The sequence below is a fragment of the Maylandia zebra genome, linkage group LG5, assembly GCF_041146795.1.
Source record: "Maylandia zebra isolate NMK-2024a linkage group LG5, Mzebra_GT3a, whole genome shotgun sequence".
Lineage (NCBI taxonomy): Eukaryota > Metazoa > Chordata > Actinopteri > Cichliformes > Cichlidae > Maylandia > Maylandia zebra.
In genome coordinates this window covers 27,543,513-27,556,433 of record NC_135171.1, presented here as the reverse complement: position 1 = coordinate 27,556,433, position 12,921 = coordinate 27,543,513, and positions in this window count along the sequence as shown.

The following is a 12,921-nucleotide window of genomic DNA, read 5'->3' as shown; positions in this document are numbered from 1 at the left end:
AATTACGTACAAGGTGTGAATCCAATTTGTAGGGATTGAGGATTAGAAAGGGACAAACCCCTCCGGTTTAACAGCTTGGTGACAATTTTTGGACGCTAAGCGGATAAACACAAGCTCCTTGGTCTGGAATCCCACTAGAGGAATTGGCATACTTATGAAAACTGGGTGACAGATGGTTTCCTGTTTTTCTATCCAGAGCATCCCCATAACTTTTAATATTGTTTCATCTAGTATGAACAGTTAAAGAAACATGATTTGCTTGGGTGAGGTTTATTATTGTGCTACTTGAAATTTAGTCCCAAACTAAATAAGCAGCTCTATGTGCAGGTTCATACCATTAAGTGTTACAGCAGAGAGATGTAAAACATTGCAAATACTTTTAATGTGTGAGAGGGCCTCTAAAAGCCCTGAAAGAACAGTTTTTGTCTGATGTGCAGCCGCAATCAAAATGTGCTTGAGTTTGTCACGCAGTGTCGGGAACGTTTGTACCATGCTTGTGCAATAGCTAAGAAGTCTCTGTCAGCAGCCCAAGGGAAAATGAAGCGGCAGTATGACCGGAAGGCAGTGCAGCGTTCTTTTAAACCTGGTGATCAGGTACTCGTGTTGGTGCCCACATCTGGAACGTCTCTGTCAGCCCAATTTGCGGGACCATATGTGGCAGAGAGCAAAGTCAATGACACAGACTACATCGTTCGCACTCCGGATAGGAGGCGTAAAACACGGCTCTGCCATATAAACATGCTGAAACTGTTTCACTCTAGGGAAGACGACCGCGAGGGCTCCATCTCACTCATTTCTGTGCCCATAAACCATGATGATGGTTTGGTGAAGGGTAGTGAAGGTCAGCAGAGCGGCAGGCTTGCAAACTCAGAGGTTCTTGGTGCCTTTTTTCACGTACCTCTCCTATCTTCCTCATGACGAGAGAGACGATGTGAAAGATCTGATCCTAGTGCACCCTAGTCTGTTTGGGGATGTACCGTCTAAAACCCCAGTGTTAAAGCACGACATTGACGTGGGTGATGCGTGCCCTATTAAGCAACACGCATACCGGTGCCCCCCACTCAAGAGGGAATTAATGAAAAACGAGGTACAGTACCTGCTTGGAAATGGTTTGGCGATACCTAGCCATAGCTCTTGGAGCTCTCCATGTCTGCTGACACCAAAGTCAGATGGTTCTCCTCGTTTTTGTACTGATTTTAGGAGAGTAAATGCAGTCACAGTCCCTGACTCATACCCATTGCCTCGCATGGAAGACTGCATAGACAGTATTGGAGCCGCCACCTACATAACAAAGCTAGATCTGTTAAAAGGGTACTGGCAGGTTCCTCTAACTAGCAGAGCCTCTGATATTTCAGCATTTGTTACTCCAGACTATTTCTTGCAGTACACAGTGATGGCGTTTGGCATGCGGAATGCACCAGCCACTTTCCAACGACTTATGAACCTTGTGTTAGCAGACATTCACAGTTGTAATGTGTATTTGGATGACATTGTGGTATATTCTTCTTGCTGGACTGATCACGTGGGTACTCTGAGGGATGTTTTTGCTCGTTTAACCCAGGCTTCCCTAACTCTGAACCTGGCAAAGTGTGAATTTGCCAAGGCGGTAGTGACATACCTCGGAAAACAAGTGGGACATGGCCAGGTGCGCCCCGTGAATGCAAAGGTGGAGGCCGTACTGAGCTACCCGGTGCCCACCACCAGACGGGAGCTCAGACGCTTCTTGGGTCTGGTGGGCTACTACAGATGTTTCTGCCGGAACTTTTCAACAGTGGTGGCTCCCCTGACTCGTCTGTGCAGTCCAAAGGAACCCTTCGTATGGACTGCTGAGTGCCAACATGCATTTGACTGTGCCAAGTCTCTCCTTTGCAGTGCCCCTGTACTGGCTGCTCCCGACTTCAGCAAGGCCTTCAAGCTGGAAGTGGATGCAAGCGCTACGGGCGCTGGAGCAGTACTGTTGCAGGATGGAGTTGATGGCATCAGTCACCCGGTTTCCTACTTCTCAGCTAAGTTCAAGCCTCATCAACTCAACTATTCCACCATTGAGAAGGAAACCCTGGCCATGTTGCTTGCTCTGCAGCATTTCGACGTGTACGTGGGGTCAACCACCACCCCTGTCATGGTTTATACTGACCATAACCCTCTGGTATTCCTAAAGCACATGTACAATCATAACCAAAGATTGATGAGATGGGCGTTGCTTGCTCAGGAGTATAACATAGACATCCGACATCAGAGAGGTGTGGACAACGTGGTGGCTGACGCACTGTCCAGGACCCAGTATTAACCCCTTAACCCCAGTAACGGACCTGGTGGCAGTTGTTAAAGGTGTCTGTTTACTGTATGTGATATTTTATGTGGGGGGGTGTTACGGTCGCTGACCTCTAGTGGCTCTCCCTCTGTAGAAGAGTTGTTTTTCTCCTTTTCTTGTGTTGCAGGTCTGCCTCATGAGCCGCAGCTGAGGTGTGTTCCAGCTCGTCAGCCACGGCATATAGGCTGCCATCCTAAACTGCCACACCCCCTGCCATTTTCCCCATGTTGCCAGAGCTGTGAGCTGTAGAGTTTTGGGCAGCGGGCCTTTGTGTGTATGTGTGTGAGAACTTACCCTCTGTGAACTTTGGTTTTTTCTTTCTTTTATTGTGAGCGAAGGTGTGCCCTTATTGTGATAATTAGTTTGTCATTGTGGAAGCAGGTAGGGGTTCTCTGCCATTTTTGTTTCACCTGTTTTCTCCTGGTTTGGTTAGACAGGGAGCTCAGCCATTGTATTTTGTTTTTGGTTAGTGAGTACTTGGTTTTGATTTCTAGCTAAAAGGGGGTGTTTTGTTTATTGTTTTGGCCTTGGAGACCCTGAAGAAGAGCTTCCCTGTGTTTTTGTACTGTAGTAGTTTTAGGCAATAAATCTTGTATACTGACATTTATTTCTCCAGTAGTTCATGTGTTCCCTTTCACTTTGTGTTACCCCTCACTCCAGTCGACACTCCGTTCATTAAGTGGGGCGTAACAATGAGTTCTCATTCAATTAAATTATAAATAACTTTTCTAGCACTGCAAGTGTTGCTCCTTTATTTTAAAACCCAAAATGTGTCATATGTACATTCCCCTGTGTTTCCAAATCAATAACTATTGAACTGTCATGACATAAAAATTGTCTGCACTATATAGTGAAAAATAATAATCTGTGATGTTTGAGTGACTGCATCTTATTTTCAGTCAATGTATTTTTTAAAATCGATATTGCAAAAATACCTTAAAAATACCTTTTTAAACAATGATCCCTTACGAGCAGTAATAACAACACAGGTAATGAAATAACTTGATTTTTCCAGCACTAGCAGTTTTGCCCATTGATTAGTCAGGATGACAGGTGTAAATCTATAGTTTCTTTAGGACCTAACATCGTTTTACAAAAACAAATTTATTTAAGGAAAATTAGACCCCTTATTAACCCAAGGCTCCTGGTTACTATGTCACTAAAACGAAAATATTTAATGTAAACTTGGCGTATTGACACAAATCAAAGTATTTATGAAACCCAACACTGTAAGCAAGTAAGTAAAGTTTATATATAGGTTGCGTTTCACAAAGAAAGCACAACATTAAAAACACAATATCAAAAGTCAACCATGTTAACAGACTAAAAAGAATCAAAATGTAATAACAAAAGAATGTCAGCAGAGTGCCTTATTAAACAAAAAAGGTTTCAACTGTGTATTTTTGGTTTTTAAACGCCACAGAGTTGGGTAATCGGTAAACTGGATAAACAGTATCTGATATGGTATGGTTAACAAATAAAAGACAACAGCACTGCATCATGATTATTTATTTTAAGGGTCTAGTTAAAAAATATAATAAATTACCTTTGCTCCTTTGTTGGATTTAAATAAAGCACTTACAATATATGTCACAGGATATACTAACACCAGCTGTATCATACATACCTCATATCACATTTGGATAAACTTTTTGAGTGGAGGCTCCTAAGCTTTGGAACAAATGACCTTTTCACATTAGAGCTGGTCAGTCTCTCAATCATTTTAAAACCTTTTTAAAAACCTATTTATTCTCACCTGCTTTCAGATTTAGTTGAGCAGAATGCCATGGTTCCTTTTTATGCAATCACAGTGGGTTTTTTGCTTGTTTTGTATTTTATATTTTTAGTTTATTACTAATTTAGTCACTGCTTGTATAACTCAACAGCACTTTGGACAACAGAGGTTATTTAAAAAGGTGCTATATAAATAAACTTTGACTTGTCATTGTGTTATGTGTTGTGTCTGTCTGCCTTGTTATATTTTTAGGCATTTTTTGCAACAACTACAAAAGGAATATAATAGGCAATGACTTTTATAGCTGAGATTTTATCACCTTTAAATCAGTAAAACTTAATTTTTAAATAAAAAAAAAACAACTTAATTTTTCATACAGAAAGTGCAGGATTAACTCCAATGTCTGTGCACCTGCACATTTCTGCTTATTGATAAATATCAACTGTACAGTGATTTTATTCACAAATATGCCACTAGCTGTAACTAACACTATGAATACAAAGGTCTTAAGCTGAAAAATAATAGATATAAGGGGAAACAAAATGCTTAAATCAGTATTAGGAATTGGTCTTCAATATTTAATGAGGTAATGGACTTTTGACACACTAATTAACTAATGAAGTAAGCTCACTTTTCTCATCAAAGACTGGACCCTCTTGTAAAGGGATTACCTCATGTGCTCCCAAACTTTGTTCATTACACTGACTCCAGCCTGTAATCTAGTTAATTCAACTGGTATTAAGGTTCACATAGTGCAAAGGAGTCAAAAGTTACTGTCTAGTTCCTATGAGTAGAATGACCCAACAACAGCAGGAAGGGATGGAATCTTTAATGTTTGTTTAACTCAGGAAAACCTGTTTAAATCTGAAATGAATACTGAGTTTAAAGAGATCCAGCAGTGTCTGGTCATTTTCTTCACTGTGCTCTTTCCATTGAATGGCTGCGCTTGTAAATGGATTACTTGCAAATACTGTTACTGTAATTGATGAACATAATGGATGAATCTTATCTGGTTATTTAAATTGGTATTAAGATGCTGAGTGAGGCCACCAAAAAGGATTCCCAAAATTCATTAACTTATTAAACAGCACCTGACACTCATTACAAAAAAGCTCTGCCAGGAAGCGGGAAGTTACTCACTATGCAGGCTGATCAGGCCAGATAAGGATATAAGGTACAAGGAAAGAGAAAACAGCCATTAAAAAGCATCAACTGTGGCTCAGGCAACGCCCAAACTTAGCAGTATTAAAGCCAGCCCTAACGTGAACTGCAGTGTTTTGGATCACCCAGTTAATTTTCTGAGAGTTACCTGGACATAGTGGCTGTAAATAATGAACAAAATACAACCAATAAGGTAGGAAAGTTTAATGACAGATGAGAAGAAAATTTGTAGTCCTTCACTTTCGATTTAAGTTAACTTTGTTGTCAATTTTGTAATATGTGCATACACAGGGTAGAAATATAGTTTCTCCCTGGACCCACTGTGTGCAAATTTAAATATATTTTTATCTTAAAAATAAGATACAAATAAGATAAAATACAGAGCTACATAAATGTGATAAATAGATATTAAAATAAATATGAAGTATCAAAGTATTAAGAAAAATTACACAAGACATATCAAAGCCAATATATGATTACTACTGTCTATGTATAAAAATATGAGCTGTACAAGGTATCTTAAAGATAGGTGTATTTATAAAATTTGTTAGACAGCAATTCAAATCCCCTCGTGAAAGTAGGGAGGTCAAAAAAAGAAAAACTGAAAATAAATAAATAAATAAACATTTAGACAACCTTTATGGTTAGATGTTGCTTGGCCCTAAGACAAGCATATACGGTACAGTATATGGAGAATACCATGAGTTAACTAGGAAACTATGAGGAACTCCAGAATAGACTTTTGTGCATGGAAAGATCATTAATAATATGGGTTTTTTATGTCTGAGACAGGTTGGGTTGTGCTGTAAGTGAGATGTTGATGGTTTAGAAGAAGAAATTGTTTAAATGACCTCAGAGAGATGTATAGGAGTAAAAGCAGTCCGTGGTCATGGAAAGGATGTGATACTTTTTGGCTGTCTGTCTAATTGTGTGAATGTCATCACTGCCTCAGTGTAGTGTACAGATTACTTGTGGCTTCAGACTGGTAGTGCACTCTTAGTCCATAGGTGCTTCACAGAGCTTTGCAGACTCATGTGATATAATTTGGGGTACTCACTGTTGGTTCTTTGAATTATCGCCCGCTATCATGACATACAAAGAGCTTCTACAGTGGGGCAAAAAAGTATTTAGTCAGCCACCGATTGTGCAAGTTCCCCCACCTAAAATGATGACAGAGGTCAGTAATTTGCACCAGAGGTACACTTCAACTGTGAGAGACAGAATGTGAAAAAAAAATCCATGAATCCACATGGTAGGATTTGTAAAGAATTTATTCGTAAATCAGGGTGGAAAATAAGTATTTGGTCAATAACAAAAATACAACTCAATACTTTGTAACATAACCTTTGTTGGCAATAACAGAGGTCAAACGTTTACTATAGGTCTTTACCAGGTTTGCACACACAGTAGCTGGTATTTTGGCCCATTCCTCCATGCAGATCTTCTCGAGAGCAGTGATGTTTTGGGGCTGTCGCCGAGCAACACGGACTTTCAACTCCCGCCACAGATCTTCTATGGGGTTGAGGTCTGGAGACTGGCTAGGCCACTCCAGGACTTTCAAATGCTTCTTACGGAGCCACTCCTTTGTTGCCCGGGCGGTGTGTTTTGGATCATTGTCATGTTGGAAGACCCAGCCTCGTTTCATCTTCAAAGTTCTCACTGATGGAAGGAGGTTTTGGCTCAAAATCTCACGATACATGGCCCCATTCATTCTGTCCTTAATACGGATCAGTCGTCCTGTCCCCTTGGCAGAAAAACAGCCCCATAGCATGATGTTTCCACCCCCATGCTTCACAGTAGGTATGGTGTTCTTGGGATGCAACTCAGTATTCGTCTTCCTCCAAACACGACGAGTTGAGTTTATACCAAAAAGTTCTACTTTGGTTTCATCTGACCACATGACATTCTCCCAATCCTCTGCTGTATCATCCATGTGCTCTCTGGCAAACTTCAGACGGGCCTGGACATGCACTGGCTTCAGCAGCGGAACACGTCTGGCACTGCAGGATTTGATTCCCTGCCATTGTAGTGTGTTACTGATGGTGACCTTTGTTACTTTGGTCCCAGCTCTCTGCAGGTCATTCACCAGGTCCCCCCGTGTGGTTCTGGGATCTTTGCTCACCGTTCTCATGATCATTTTGACCCCACGGGATGAGATCTTGCGTGGAGCCCCAGATCGAGGGAGATTATCAGTGGTCTTGTATGTCTTCCATTTTCTGATGATTGCTCCCACAGTTGATTTTTTCACACCAAGCTGCTTGCCTATTGTAGATTCACTCTTCCCAGTCTGGTGCAGGTCTACAATACTTTTCCTGGTGTCCTTCGAAAGCTCTTTGGTCTTGGCCATGGCGGAGTTTGGAGTCTGACTGTTTGAGGCTGTGGACAGGTGTCTTTTATACAGATGATGAGTTCAAACAGGTGCCATTCATACAGGTAACGAGTGGGGGACAGAAAAGCTTCTTACAGAAGAAGTTACAGGTCTGTGAGAGCCAGAGATTTTCCTTGTTTGAGGTGACCAAATACTTATTTTCCACCCTGATTTACGAATAAATTCTTTACAAATCCTACCATGTGAATTCATGGATTTTTTTTTCACATTCTGTCTCTCACAGTTGAAGTGTACCTCTGGTGCAAATTACTGACCTCTGTCATCATTTTAAGTGGGGGAACTTGCACAATCGGTGGCTGACTAAATACTTTTTTGCCCCACTGTATGTAGTGGCCCAAAACTGAGGGTTATAAACAATTTAAACTGTCCACTGCAGCCTTTGTCTGTGGTTCTTATGGATGCCTTTTTCATCTTTGATATATTTTCAGTATTTTTCTTGTACATTGTGAACTCTTTTCTGTTTTATTTTCTTTCCAGCAATGACCTTTTGACTTTGTGCTGAACTGCATGTAAGTGCATCTCCAAATATTCTGCCTTACTGGAAAGCCAACAGTCCATCCTTGCATTGCCCAGAACTACAAAACAGAAAAACAGGTTCATAATTTGACTTCAAACAGAAGTAGTTTTGAGTAATTTGGAAGTTTTAGTTGTTATTGATATAACAACAACAACCCACAGTATTACCTGGGATTGTTGCCATTGTTTGGTAAGTAAAAGAACATCTTCAAGCAAGGTCCTATTGCTGCCTTTGCAGGAACTGGTTTACCAGTACTAGGCATAACTTATATGCATTCATAATGAGGTAATTGAATCAGAATCAGAATCAGAAACTTTATTGTCATTGTCATGAGAACAACGAAATTAAGAATGGTCCCCGATCATTGCATCATCCCTAGCAATATCAAAATATAAATAAAACAATAAAATTCAATAAATAAAATAGATAGAATACTTAAAATACTAATAAGATATAACAGTAAAACATTCACATACATTCCCACACACATGCTTCAGACCGTGCATAGATTAACACAAGAGTGGCGTGATGGACATTTTTTTTGTAGTATTCAGATGTGTTATTGCAGTTGGATAACAGCTGTGTTTGAGTCTATTAGTCCTTGCTCTGATTGCCCTGTACCGTCTGCCTGAGGGCAACAGTTCGAACAGGGAGTGGCCAGGATGTGAGGTGTCTTTTATGATGTTTTGGGCCTTTTTAAAATTGGCTCCTGACTTGTCTAATTAATTAAGAGCATGATCCTTATTATCCAGCAGAGCAGTCACTACATCTGACAAATAGATTAACAGTCTCAGTTTTCCAGGCCTCCAGTATGTCCAAACTATGCAGTGAAGAGTGTAGCATCAAGTGTGTCTATTACAACTTTGCTACAAGTTTGTAGTAATTCAGCCTAATATGCTGACATGGACTGCTTTAACCATCTGGAGGCCAATTTCAGGAGCCAATGTCAAATCCCAGCCAAGCAAAGAAGACAAAAATCAGAATGCAGGCTACAATATGTTGTCGTTAATCAGTATTTATAACAATTCATAGTTGCAACTCTGACCCCAGTCACATAATTGCTTTGGCCAAACTGCACCAATGCTTAACTTGGTGACAGCAAACATGTTGTAAGAGGTCAGTCATATAAATAAACACAATAATATGTGATACGATATTTCGTTAACCTAATAAAAAGATATTGCAGACTTGTCACTACTTCCTTGCTTAAAGTGACCGTCTAGCCATTAAATGAGTGACACTGTGGAATGTAATGAATGACACATTAACTTTAGCTAATTAGCGCTCACCTTTGCTGAATAAACAACAGCATTATTGACCCTTCCGTCTGTGCTCTCTCAGGTCTCTCACTCAGTCATTTGAAAGGGACTGGAATTCAAAACTGTAAATTAGCTTCTTCTAAATGATTAAAGCAGGTGAGCAGGGGTTTGACCCAACAGTGCTAACCACTGCACAACTATTTATCTCTTTGTCTTGTCTTCCTCCATTCAGCCCAACTGACAGCAGATGGCTGACCATCCCCCTTCCTTTTAAAAGGCAGTTTTTCTTTCCCACTGTCAAAGCTCTTGCTCACAGAGGAACACATGATTGTTGGGGTTTTATCTGCTTTCTTTGTATTATTGCAGGGTCTCTACCTTACAATATAAAGCACCTTGAGGCAACTGTTGTGATTTCGAGCTATATAAATGAAACAGAATTGAATTGAATTGCACCATCATGCTGCCAAATGTGTCACTAGGGCATGTGAAAAGGCCCTTTCCATTTTGACACTGGTTTCCTCAGCAATGCTTGTTCTTCCAGTGACAGAAAAAGGTGTTCTGCTGATGGGTTTAGTGTTTTGTCACCAAACGCTAGACTATGGCACACAGGCAGACACATATACCTGAAGAATGCATCTACTTTTTCTTGGATGCTTGAAATATTCAAATTTGATTTTCTGAGTACGTGGCTGCAGGTCCAGGTAGGCCTGCCTGTGCTCTGGGATGGTGGAAAGGATACCATAGCCAGATAATGAAATCACATGGTGTTGCTGACAGGGAAGTGGAATTAGCAGCTACTTAGCACTTGTTTAAGAGAAACTGCTGTGTGGTTGTCTAGCTGAATATTGGCGTCTTCAGTTTGAACTGCGTTTTTTTCCTTTTCCAACTTCTATCTTAACCTACACTAAACACTAAGCAGAATAAAAATGTCTGTTCTTCTTTGCTCACAATTGGTTTTAGGGTTTTTTGCACTGACATTGAATAATCCGACCTATGATCATCTTCACCAAATGGTAAACAATGGATTTCATTGACTGCTGGTCACTGGTTGAGACTTTAGAAAGACCTTCACATTAGCTTTACAATTTAAATTTAAAAAAGCAACAAAAATAATTTAAGTAAATTAAATCCACTGACCCATGTGATTTGCAAGCAGGAATGGGGCAAAAAAAAAAAAACAACAACTAGATTTTTTTTTGTCTTATATCAGTTCCAGCATTCATCAAACATTCTGATATTACTACCCATGAGTACTGAGTTGACATTTATAGTTTGCATGGGTAATACTGCAAACTTTGACACATTATCTTTAATTCATCCATTCTTTCTTTCCAAAATAAATTTAATTAGACAAAAAATATCATTGTTAATATCAAAATCCAGGAAAAACAGCACTTGTTATTTTAAGTACAGTTTTGCATAGTTTTCCTTGGCATTAGGCAGGTATCTTAATCCAACATGAAGAACTTGTCACAGTTCTTTTGTGGATTTAGGCCGTCTCAGTGTCTTCGGTCTCTTTACATAATCCCATACTGAATCCATGATGTTTACCACAAAGCTCTGTAAGTGAGGGCCAGACCATCTGTTCTTCTTGTTCTTCTTATGGCTTTTTTTTTAGTGCCCATCGCTGTATGTTTGTAGTTATTAGATTTGCCATCCTGCTGAAGAATAAATTGCAGGAACTGGCAACACGTTCTCACTCCCAAAGCGTAACATTTTACGCTAGGTGACAAATCGTCAACATATTACGATTTCGGCTACCCACCACGTTCCTAAATGACAACCTCGGAAAAAACAGGAAATATGAGAACCGTCTGGACTCCATCTACACATGTTCGCTCTTTTTCTTCAAATCGCTTAGAAACACGCTATTTAACATCATTATAGTCCTGGTTAAGATCAGGAATAAGGTTATGGTTAGGGCTAGGGATAAGGTTAGGTTTAGGGCTGGAATGTCTATTACCGCGGGAGCATCATTGCACTGGATTCCAGCCATAACCCGCCGTGTACCATAAGAACGCCGAAGGTCTCCTCCCGCGGCGTTCCTGAGCGCCGCGGGACGTGACAAAACGTCGACATGTTACGCCTCGGGAGTGAGAACTGGAAACCAGTCAGATGTTGTCTCCCTTGAGCTTAAAGGAACCCAAACATCAACATCTAAAGTAAAGGTTTAGCACAATGCAGAGCCAGATGAAGCATATATACAGGTCCCTGAATAGACTCTACTAAAGATGTTGCAGTTCATGAGCTGTGCCTTAACAAAGTGTGCTTTGTTAAAGGAGCACAGCAGGAGAAAGAGAAATGGTCTTTCCAAATTATGGGAAAAAACTCATCTTAATTGTGTTGCTGTATGCACAATAGAGCAAATGCAATTTCATTGAAACATAATTGCAATCAGCTTGAGGTTGTCATGGAAACACTGACTTTAATGAAAAAATGACCACACATTTTTTTTTAACCCACAATAAAGTGCAATAAGAAGAAAGGGTAATCTAGCAATTAAGCAAATCTGTTAAAAACACATGCTTGTAAGAATATATTCCCATTGATTTCAAGCAGAGATTTTTTTTTTGAGAGTAGGTGTCAGCATAGATTTTGTGTCTGATCACAGTGCACACATGTGACTCACAATCAGAGATTTACCAGACTTATCATACCCAAAACTATATAATTACACAAATTAAAATCACTTGTTTTTTCACTAACACTTTACAATACAGCCCATGACTAAGCTCAATGAGGAGAGGACTGTAAGGGTTTCAAGTCCTGTGGTGTTAATGGGAATGTGTCCCGTGAAAAGAAAGAAAGAAGAATGCACAAAGCATCTATTTATAGCATTTACAGTATGTTGGCATTGTTGGCCTTTTACAGCATGTCCTTTTTTCTTCTTCTGGTCTTTTTGTAGTGGAAAAGGAAGTGAAAGACTAGGGCAGACTAATGGGACTAATCAACACGGCGCTGCGACGTGTGGGCGTATCCATTCTATTTCCAATTTCAGGACACAGGCACAAGTTCAGCGATGATAAATCACTGAGGTTTGTGGGTCTCTGTATCAAAACACCACCTGATATAGCGGTGCAAAAAGTGCTGGTGACTTGAAAAACAGTTTATTTTTAGTTTGTTTCATTTTATAAATAAACTGCAAATATCACCTGCCAAGGTTTGCGACACTCTTGCATGTGGACAGGGTTGAGTCTGCCCACTAAGAAATTGTGTGGAAAACCTTTGTGAACACGAAGTCTGAAGCTTGGCCTATGCTAAAGTTGTGACAGAAATTTGAGACCGCCAAGAATTTCTGTCTTGTTTATGAAACGCAATGGTCTATGAGTAAAACGCTCCCAGTTTAAATGGATGAATAACAGGTAAAAGCCTACTCTCAATGACCTAGTGACCATCATTTGGTAAAAGTCATGGTTTTATTTACTAAATGCTTCCTAAGAAAATGTGGAGGAAATAGGATCGCCAAGTAACAAGTGATTATACTCAGAGATTATGGGCTGAATTCTCAGATCCTCTTAGCCCATCTTCATCATCCCCTTGGGGCTATAT